The sequence below is a fragment of the Pteropus medius genome, unplaced genomic scaffold (genome assembly GCF_902729225.1).
Source record: "Pteropus medius unplaced genomic scaffold, Ma_sr-lr_union100, whole genome shotgun sequence".
NCBI classification, from domain to species: Eukaryota; Metazoa; Chordata; class Mammalia; order Chiroptera; family Pteropodidae; genus Pteropus; species Pteropus medius.
Window position 1 is genome coordinate 6,609,441 of NW_024346062.1, and position 10,123 is coordinate 6,619,563.

The following is a 10,123-nucleotide window of genomic DNA, read 5'->3' on the forward strand; positions in this document are numbered from 1 at the left end:
TTTTGGAACAACTATTTCAGAAAGTAAGGGTTCAAAAATAACCGATATGGTGCTCAGGGATGATAAATTAAACGCAGATAGGACTGTTGACATTCAGTAGCTGAGTCTGTGCCATCCTAGCCTTCTTTTTATGATAATATGTTCCATTTACAAGACAAGAGCATATGATCCAAAATTAACTGATCATAGTATCTCAATCCTTTGGCTTTAGTGACTACTATATGAATAAATGTCTCAGAATCCAGTCATCCCTGGGACTTAGTTCTATTTCTGCATCCACTGCGTTTGTTTTAAATTAGCTTTTATATTTTTAAATTTGTTTGCTTAAACTAGTCTGATTTAAGGTTTTATCACTTGTAGCCAGATGAATCAGTGGGTATAGAAAGTAGTAAGTTAGAAAGTTTAAAATTATCCAGATATATCAAAAATGTTAAATAATAATGGTGAGAATATTCAGTAGGAAAACAAAATCGTATATCCATATATTCTCCCAATATGTTTAAAAATATTTTTAAAGAGGGACAAAAATGAATAAAATAACAGACTATGAAAATGCCAAATGTTATTTGGAAAAGACTCAAACACCACAATTAAAAAATATAATTAGTTCTTAGAAATAACATTAGAAGTTTTAAAGAACATTTATAGAGCAGAGTAGACATAGGTAAAGAGAGAATTCATCATTAGAAAGTAAAACAACAAATTTTTTAAAATAACAAAAACAAGGAGAAAGAACGTATGAAACAAAGCTTAGGAAAAATAGAGAGTAAATTGATAGGATCGAGCATATGATAAATGAAGTTTTAAAAAGAGATAAAAAAGAAGTGTGTCTTATTAAAGAACAATTGATAATTTTTCAGAAAGTTAAACTTTAGATTCAGGAAGGCTAAGGATTCACAAGCAAAAAAATTAAAAATAGCCTGTATATAAACACATCATGGGCTAACTGTAGGAAATCAAAGATACAGAGAACTTAAACGCAGTCATAAGAAAGAAAGATTATCTACTTATAAATTTAGACTGTGACTTTCCAAAAACAAAAATGCATTGAAACTAAAAGCAGCCAGAATGGATTAGAATATCTTCAATGTGTTGCTGTGACAAAATAGCTGCAAAAAAGGAATTGTACAGCCAAAAAAGTTTATTTCAAGAATGAAGCTGAAACAAAGACCTTTTAACATACACCAATATCTAAGAAATTTAAAATCAACAAACCTAACCAAAGGAATTTCCAAATGCCGTGGTTCCTGACATGAAGAAACGTGACCATAGAAGGAAAGCATGAAATGGAAAAAGCAACAGAGTAAAGAAAATGGTAACATATATCTAAAGGAAAAAAAAAAAAACTACGAAATAATAAAAGTAATTTCTATATGTAGAATTTAAAAAGGAAACAAGATAGCAGGGAGAAAAAAGCAGGAAAATAGAGTGAGGTAGATAAAGATGCATGTATTAGTATTAGACTTTATTAGGTGTACATAGTAAAATTTCAAAGATAACAACTAAAATTAGATATATAGTAGAACTAAGAGAAGAAAAACCAATAACTGCAAAACATTTCAAAATGAGAGAAAAACAAATAAAAAATCTACATAAGTGAAAAGCACACAAAAAGAGGGCAGAAAGAAAAGCAAAACAGTAATCGCAAAGATGTAAATGAACTACACTCTCTATTAGGAAATATATATTTTAAGATTGGGTGAAAAATATATATAAAGCTAACTCCAAAAACCAAACAATAACAGCTGCTAGTGAAGTTGCAAAACCCCATGAACACTTCATTTATTGTGGTGAGAATGCAAAATGGTACAGCCATTTTGGAAGACAGTGGCAGTTTCTGGCAAAGTTAAATAGTCTTAACATAAAATCTAGCAATCATTCTCCTAGGTTTTTACCCAAATGATTTGAATACTTATGTCCACACAAAAAAACAGCAAGCAAATGTTCACAGCAGATTTATTTATAATCAGAAAAAAATTCAAAGTAATCAAGATAGCTTTTAATAGGTGAATAGATAAACAGTGGATAAACTACACACACATAGTTGAATACTGTTCAGCGATAAAAAAGAATGAACTACCTAGTCAGATAAGACATGAATAAATCATAAATACGTTTTGACAAGTGAAAAAAAAAGTCTGAAAATAGTACAGACTGTATGATTTCATTAATATACATTATGAAATAAGCAAAATATAGAAATGATAGATCAGTGTTTTCTAGGATTTCAAAGGGAAGGAGGATAGAGTAAAGCACAGGGAGTTTTTAAGGACAATGAATCTATTCCATATGATGCTGAATGTAGAATATGTAACACTATGCATTAGTCGAAATGCATAGAACTTTTATAGCAGAGAGAGCGAACCTTAATGTATGCAAATTAAAAAAAAAAATCTTATGAGGTTGTGTATTCCATAATGGAGCAAAGAGTGTGACAAAACAACCTGACCGTACTATCAATGTATAAGATAATTTCATTGATGGGGAAGCGAGAAACTTTGGAAATGAGTAGGTGCAGCTTCCACAAGATAAAAGTTAAAAGAAACTCTGCATAAGTACTACAGTCTAGTTAATAAATTTCTTCACAGAGGGGAGAGGGGTATGGGTTAACAATTCTAAAACTATTATACATGTACACTGGGATTGAGCAATTAAATGGATGGATGATGGATAATGGGAAATAAATTTCTCACCTTTGGAATGGAGGTTACAGACAAGCAAGGGGGAGAAGTTAAATAATCTATGTGATAATGAATTAGACTTGAAGACATCAGTATGAACTCTTGTTTAGCTTATAAATACTGGAGGTTATCTATAAGATTTATAGATATGTGTATATACATTAGTTAGTATATGCGAATATATTTCTTTGTTCTATGAGCTGAATAGGGTTTTAAGTAGGATTATCTATGACAAAGAGTATACCTTTCATCCAAATCTAATACCATTCTCCAATAAAAGGAGCCAAAACTTCTTAGAGAAATGGCAGATTCTAGGACAGGAACAGGAAATATATAAGATGAGACCAGAGCTTCTTATAGTAACAAAGTATGGAAACGCTTAAAAAATAAAAATCTGCATTGATGGAGTTAAGTCAGAGGGACTCGGGAGCCAACTAAATAGCTCTTAGTGACCAATACAGCAACATTTTGAGCAATAAAACACATAAATTATACATAAAATACATAATAATAAAATATAAAAATTATAACCCAAAGTATAAAATAAGTTCCATGAGTTGATCGTAGTGATATAAATGGTTGAATTAATAAATCCATGGGGGAGAAAAGACAAATCTCCCCTGCAGAAGAATCCCAAATAATTTATGTAGATACTCTGCCCTCAAAGAGAGGAAGGGTAACTCACTACTTAAGTGTGATCTGCTCCTAGTGACTTCCTTTCAAAGAATATAGTATAGAAGGGGAGTGTGGGGGCAAGACTAATCTTCCAGTTAAGAGACCTGGCAGACACTATCTCAACTGGATGATCAATGTTAATATCAGTAATAAATCACACTGATATTATGTAACCTTGATATGATGTAATGAAAATGATACTTTGCCTCTGCGGACTTCCTTTCGAAAGGCCACTCCCCATTTTAATCATGAGAAAAACATCAAATAATTCTCATGGGAGAGCATCCTACAAAATGCTCATCAAATGGTCATCTAAAACAAGAGAGGTTTACAAAACAATTAGAGTCAAGAGGACTCTAAAAGGGGGCATAATGTTATAACTAAATATAATATGGAATAGAATGGAAAAAAAAAGAAATTTTGAATAAAGTATGGACTTCAGTTAAAATAATGTGTTAATATTATTTCATTAAGCATGACAATTGTACTATACTAATGTAAGATGTTAATAAGGGAAACTAGGAATATGGTATATTAGAACTCTTTATGCTATTTTCTCACTTTTTTATAAATCTAAAACTTTTAAAAATGAAGTCTATCCAAAAATACTTAAGGATACTATGAATTGTGGTATAAACCCTGACAGTTTGTTTTTCTTTACTATAATACAAATACCTGACTTCAGCTTTAATTCCTGTGGCATCTACTTCAAAAAAGCATCCACTTTAAAGATGGCTATCTCAAATAAATGCATTGCTAGCCAGAGGACTATATAAAGGACCAGCTTCCTCTACCACCCCTACCTCAGGCTCCTTTGTTTTTAGAGATCTTGATTGATTTTGATAACTGACCATTTCAGCTGCTTGGTTCCTGCACTTAAAACTCCCACTCTTAAATTTGTCAATACAGAATTGTCCCATGAAACTGTAGACCCCCACCCTCAACCCCAATAAAAGCAGAACCCTAGGCCCAGGCACAGACATGTTCTCCCTCTGCTCTTTACTATGTGGCTCCAAGTATACCATGTTCCAGATCATTATTTGCTGAGGGCGTTTCACGATTTGAATGTAAACCAAGAAAGAAGGTTGAGCTAAAATAGAAACAAAAATAATTTATTTGAGCATCAGAGGTTGCAACTAGGAAACACAAATTCAAGTAGCAGTCTAAATTGTGCTCCCAAGAGAACAAAGGAAGGCAGAGTGTATAAAGGCTGGGGTTACATATGTCATTCTCAATCTGACCCTCTTCATGTAAATGAAGGATTCTGGTTAGGTTAATTGAGATTGGTTGAGTTTAACATTCAAAAGAAGTATGCTGGTTGGCAAAATAGGTTGGCTCCTTTCAAAGTAAAGAATGTAGATGATTTGGTTGTTATGATGAGGAAGAGATAAGATACAGGCTTGGCTGAGAAGTTCAAAAGTTTATGGAGAAACATGATGTCTAGAACGTGTGTGAGATAAACTTCTTCCTGGTCTTCCGGCTTCATTTTAGTTACCCAGATAAATGACTCCACTTTGGTAATCTCTGTTCACAGTAATAACAGCAAGGGTTTGTCCAGACACAATAGTGGTTATTGATAGGCTGAGACCAACACAAAACATTATGCTGTTGAGATTAAGAAGAAAATCTCTGATTCAGAGTGAGCTTACATTTTATAGTACATGTGACAATGGGCAAAGTGCTTTATTTCCCTAAATTTCTGTTTCCATCACAAAACGGAGTAAATAATATCTATCTCATAAATTGTAATGGCATTAAATGTGCCCATGTTAAGAGCACAGTAAATGGTTTCTATTGCTATTTTTATCAAAAAAAAATTTGATAGCTCTAAAGAGATATATAAATATATATACATATGCACATAAACATACATACTATAATAAAACTGAATATAAATGAGATAGAGCAAATTAAGAAGATATTGAGACTAGAAATGAGTTACAATTAGGTATGAATCTATGCAAGTAAAATAGGAATAGAGTCGTTCTCCACATTGTAAAAATTTTATTTTAAATAAATTTATTAGTACATAAATTCAAAATTTTGGACTAGATGAAGATATTACTGAGGGGGAGCAGAGTTTTGCCATACCAAAATATGCCTTTTGGGGACATTGATTATTATAAGCTGTTGTTTTTGTTTGTTTGTTTGTTTGTTTGTTTGTTTGTTTAAAGAAAGAAAGAGAAAAAACTCAGGAAGAGCCTTTTACCTCCTCTTTACCTGCCTAAAGGAATTCAGATAGAAAAATCTGCTTCAGGAGGGGAGATAGCTTTAGCATAATTATTTGTGGTAGGCAGAGAGGAGCCTTAGCAAAATCCACTTGTTAGACTGCCCTCTGTGCACCACTGTTTCTGGGTGGCCCAGCAAGAATTTGCCAAATGTTTTTTTTCTTTTTCATCTATCCTTGAATTGCCTACATTACCTTTGAAATACAAACCACTACCCTTTCTCCTTAGCTCAAGATAGCATATAAGCCTCATCTGCCCCATTTGTCCTCAGGTCTCATATTTTTAAGGAACCCTCATGTGGATATATGTAATTAAATTGGCTTATTTTCTCCTGTTAATCTGTCTCATGTCAATTGGATTATTAGACCAGCCAAAACTATGAGGAAAAAGAGGGGAAATTTTCCCTTCCCCTCACATTACTCAAACTGAACCCAGAAAAAGACTATTTACTTATGAAAAGATTTCTTGCAATTTATTTTAAGTAGTATATCCTAGAGTATATTAAAAACATCGTATGTGTTGCTAAAATTATTTGCATGCAAATTTTTACGAACTATCATTTAGCATGCTATTGTTACCATAACCCCGATGTCTTGTGTCTGCCTGCATGCACTGGCCCAAAGAAATGCACAAGCAGAATAGAAAAAAAAAATAGTTAAATATTGAATTGGACAATCCAGATGTGGGCAGCTAATGCTTAAGTTCCTGATGATGTGTAAGCTACAGATTATATAGGGCAAAATTACAAGACACCATGGGTCCCCAGTAGTGCTGGGAGCTGTTTGGTCAGAGGTGAGGTAAGGGTAATAAATCATTTCTTCATGTCTTGAGGATAGTTCTGAGGTCTACTCCAGAGTCCCTCTGTCTGGTCTCATGGGAAAGTAGCCAGGGGATTGTTCTACCTTAGAGCTCAGAAGCTGAAGTATAATTTAGGTCAAGGTGTTTTTAGCCTGCTAAAAGTCCTGACCTTGTGACCATTAGGCAGAACCCCGTTACTATCTCTGGCTGCCTTGGGGGTCACTGATTATTCAGGGGAAAGGCTAGGTCTCTGAGGAATATATATAGAGATATGATTTCTAGAGCTAGGATTTAAAACTAAATTTAATCAGTCACAAAGACTTTCAGTTTCACTATTAACCTGGAGTGTTACTAGCTGTAAAAAATATGTTCTTATAAGTCATGTTAAGAATATCTCTAAAATTTTTGCATCATAGCACATCTGTCTGTCTTATTTCTAAAATCTTTAATATTCTCTTACTTTTATGGCCGAGGAAATATTAAATTAAATTAAAAACATAGATTTGTTTTTTTGTTTTTAAGAAGATAGAACACTGTATGTCTTTGAAGAAAAAAATAATGTAAAGTTGATAATAAAATATTTTTGTAAAAGCAATACTTACCTAAAGCTTACAAGTGTAATTATTTGGAGAATTAGTTTACAGGATATTTTTTAAATATCTAAAATATTATATATTGTGAAAAATTATGATTTTGTTTATTAACTGAACTTGAAAGCATTCCTCACTAACAAAAGAAAAATAATTGTAGTAAAAGATTTTCATTTAATGACAGGAACATTGAGTAGGTCCATTTGGTTTTTTAACATTTAATATATGCTTATGTTTTTTGATAAATGTTAAGATTGACATGTTCATGTTGATAATGTCTGAAGTTTGGACTTTATCCTAGGAACACTTTTTCCATCATTCTAATTTATGTAATAGATAAAGTCCTAATCTAGTCACTAGCTATAAATCAGTCTCAAACCAGATTTTTCACAATTAATGTGAAACTCAGGTCCTAAAGAGTTTTGTTAAACCTTAAAGAAACATAAAAAATATAATATTGATCTTTTAGAAGAGTGGATAACCATTGTTAAATAAGCAGTCTTTAAAGTTTTCAAGTTCAAAATAATTTCTAACAGCATTAATTTATTGATTGTAAATTATGTTCAAATTGGACATTTTGATAAGAAAAAATAATGAAAAAGTCTCCATCCCGTGAACAATAATCAAGAGCAAAATAAAATGCAAACCTAAATGAGGACTATCAAGGTTTCCAAGGGTTCCAGAAAGAGTGTTTTCATAGAACTTTTGAGGGATAAAGCAGTGTTACCTATCTTTGATTCTCCTTAACGATTCATTCATATTTCTGTTTTGTCACCAAAATCATGCTGATGTACTGTCAGTTGTCACAAAGCTATTTAACATAGATATATGATTAGGATCCCTAAAATAAATGAATGATATTTAAATTTGTATATTTGGTACAAAACTCCAGATAGGGCTCTGCTCCTAATTTGTAATGATCTTAAACGTGTTACAAAATATCCTTGAACCGAGTTTCTTCACTTCTTAATTGGAAGTAACAATGACATTGATTCTTCTCCAAGACTGTAGTTAGAATTAAATAATAAGCTAAAAAATAAAGAGGGTGTAAACATACTTTTAACATGATTAATAACAAAGCACTCGTGAATTAATACAGTGTAAACACAGCCAGCTGGAGAGCTGCCACTTCTCTGCTTTTTTTTTTTTTTTTTTTTTTTTTAAGGCTCCCTGGAGGCTTAGAAAGCACAGCCTGCATCCCTATCAGCATTCTGGGCTGTATGAGGTCCACCTCAGAGAACATTCATTTCACAACCTTGGTTTTATATATTTGGCAGAAAAGTTCATATATTTCACAAAATCAAGAATAGAGAATTTGGTTCATACATACATTATTTATATATAAGATTATCACCTATGAAATTAAAATTATATCTCATATTTCAGATCAGTATATTTAAATAGATATAGATATGTGTATCTCTATTAGCTTTCTTTCTATATATCATCATTCTATGTATCTATCTGTCTGTGTGTGTGCATATGGAAAAATTGATGTATTGCTGAAAACACCAGAAGGGAAGTAGGGCAGACACAATGAATTTAATTGATTTAGATTTTCATTTTATAAATGTTTGGCACTGAGTCAGACATACTCTCTCACCTAGGAAAATTAGCAGACATTTGCCAGATGATTATTGACTACTAAGTGGTAAAATTACAAATCTGAGAACTAGAAGAGACTTAATGATCATCTCAAATTAGTAATTTCACTAGTAACTTGTGTTGTGGGCTGGATAAAAAGACATTTTTATTACGTTTATTTTATAGGCCAGATATGATAACCAGAATTTTATTCAATGACCCTCTAAAGTAATATTAATTTCAATTACAGAAAAGAAATATGAGGCTAAAAAGTTAATTATAGTGTAAATTTACCAGGTATTATGTGTCAGGGCCATATTTGAATACATATCTGTGTGATCCCAAAGTATGTGTGCTCCCTGATGTGCTATTCTATATGATAAATTATTAAATGATTCATGCTAGATCATGATGACAATGAGCTATAGAGCTAAGTCTAGAACTTGGTGTGTGTGTGTGTTTTTTCTATTACATCATGTAATTGGCAACCCCCAAATATCCCAATAATTATAGTTAACTCCTAAAGGTTTTCATCTTAATAGCTTAAACCAGCTACTAAGATGTCTAGCCAATAACAAATAGCGGTATGTGGGCAATAGAAATCATTTATTATGTTGTAGTGTCTTCTAACTGATAAATTGAAAATTTCTGACATAAGGCAAAAATATTACTTTCAATTGAAGTTCACAGCTTTTCTATTCACATTTTAAATTTATACGTGCATGTATTCAACTTTTTTCAATAAATATTTAACTTGAGGCAATCATGAAAGAAACTTTTTATTTGATTTTTAAATTAAGAAATAATAAATACATAAATCTACATGAATATAATGTGCAAGAAATTCATTTTGTATGAGGATTCAGAGTCTCTGAAAAACAGAAAGTCTCTTTATCATAGTACAGATAAATATCTATTTACTCATTTTAAACTTTACCTGCTTCGACACAGTTTTTTAAGGAGCAGTATTTACTTGCACAACTATTGTGAACAACTATTTGTGAGGAATAAAAGTATTGCTTTTTGAAGGGGTTCAGAACTGGTCTCCCCAAGATATGTCACTTTTGTATGTGAATTATTTTTAGCTGAAGGCAATCGAGACTCCATAGGCTCATGACAAACTTTTATCTCTCCCTTAAAGAATTTAAATTTAGAGTCTTACCCATAATAATAATTATTATCAGAAATAAATTTTTATGACCTACCTTTATGGCAATTATTGAACTTCTGCTCTTCTTATCATCCTACAGATGACCTTCCTCCCCTGTGAAGCACCATGGTAGACATCTTACCTCATCTTTAGCTCAGAATGCCATATTTATCTCATTTTAATTTTCTATATCTCAACCTGTAATGTATGTAAGGTCTCTGAGTCTGTCACATATATGGGGTTCTCATATGTATGTATGTAATTAAATTTGGTTATTGTCTCTTGTTAATCTGTCTATGTCAATTTAATTATTAGACCATACAGAAGAACCTAAAAGAGTAAAGTTTTTGCCTCCCACATTTTCAACATTTCAGTCAAGAAAAATTTGTCTTACGTTTAATAAAAGAATATGATTTG